Genomic DNA, 1,452 nt, shown 5'->3' with positions numbered 1-1,452 from the left:
GTTTTACTGCAGTGAAGTTTGGAGCATTCACGAGTAACTTTGGTTTGTATTGCAATGTGTTCTACTGCTGGTCTATTGTATTGCTGTAGAATAGACGAAAAATGACGGTATAGGTTTATTTTGGCTAGTGGTTACGTTCTGCAAGTGAGGCTAGGCAGGTGTTTCAAGCACATCCTCACTTGGTTTTGAATTATTCTGCTCGCAGGTTTGTTACAAGGTTGTTGCTATAACCACATGTATTGATGCAACTTATTTGGCATGGAATTGATTATTGCTGATACTAATGATTGGCTGAATTGCGCATTGGTGCTACAGGATTGAGCATGCCACTGTTTAGTCTTGTTTGTTGCAGGTTGTGCCTTGCCCTTTGTTGCTTGTTGCAGATAAAACCATGGCTAAAGATGCTCCTCAAGCTGCAAATAACCTTGGTGAAGACTTTTACAAAGTAATATTGCAAGAAGAACCCTTCAAGTCAACAACGGTATGCAAACGATGGTTATAGTGTATACTACGAGTTCGCTTTTTATGAGGTTTTTGAATTTTTAGTTTAAGCTTTTTTCTTCATTGGCTTCAGGTGGGATCAATACTGAAATCATACCGATGGGCACCTTTTGTTCCAGTTGCAAAAAACAGTGCTATGTTGACCGTCTTACTGCTTCTCTCAAAATATCGGTTGAGGAATGTACCGGTGATAGAACCTTGTAATCCAGACATTGTAAACTTCATTACTCAGTCAGCAGTTGTTTAAGGCCTAGAAGGATGCAGAGGAAGAGATTGGTTCGACAACATTGCAGCCAGGCCTCTATCTGATCTTGGACTTCCTTTTATGTCTGCTGATAAGGTAACAATTTTCATTCAAATTTTTTATAGCTTCCCTCTGCTCGGAGGTTTAAACACATCTTATTTCTTCTTGTTTAGGTTATTAGTGTCCAGAGCAATGAATTGATTCTTGAAGCTTTCAAGATTATGAGGGATCATCAAATTGGTGGTCTTCCTGTTGTAGAGGGGCCGACTACAATAATTGTTGGAAATTTGAGCATTAGAGACATCAGATACTTGTTGCTAAAGCCTGAAATCTTCTCCAATTTCAGGTAAGACTAAGAGGCAAACCAGGAATTGAAATGTTCTCCTTCACCATCTCTTTATTTTGACTTTCAGGAACCTCACAATCATGGATTACATGAAGAAAATCGTCTCAGCATCCTATGAACCTGGAACTTCTTAGAGCAATGAATTTGATGGTCCTCACTGCGCTCTTGATTTAGAATTCCTGCAGCATTTGGTATCTTGTGAAGTATATCATGATTTGCTGCCCTCATTCCATACCAATGGGAGCCATTCACATTAACTGTTGATACGTTTTTGTGGTATTCTGCTACCGAAAGTCCAAGCAAGAACAAGAATCATGCTTAAAGTGATGAAAGCGATGGCGATCCCTCACGACAATCTCAT

General features: G+C 39.5%; 1 pseudogene; it reads left to right on the top strand.

The window, feature by feature from the left end:
- Nucleotides 1-209: 209 nt before the first annotated feature.
- LOC127130620 (SNF1-related protein kinase regulatory subunit gamma-1-like) lies at nt 210-1,225 on the top strand (annotated as a pseudogene).
- The last annotated feature ends 227 nt before the right edge of the window (nt 1,226-1,452 follow it).

Source organism: Lathyrus oleraceus, chromosome 3 (assembly GCF_024323335.1).
Source record: "Lathyrus oleraceus cultivar Zhongwan6 chromosome 3, CAAS_Psat_ZW6_1.0, whole genome shotgun sequence".
Classification (NCBI taxonomy): Eukaryota; Viridiplantae; Streptophyta; class Magnoliopsida; order Fabales; family Fabaceae; genus Lathyrus; species Lathyrus oleraceus.
This window is presented reverse-complemented; position numbering and strand designations above follow the sequence as displayed.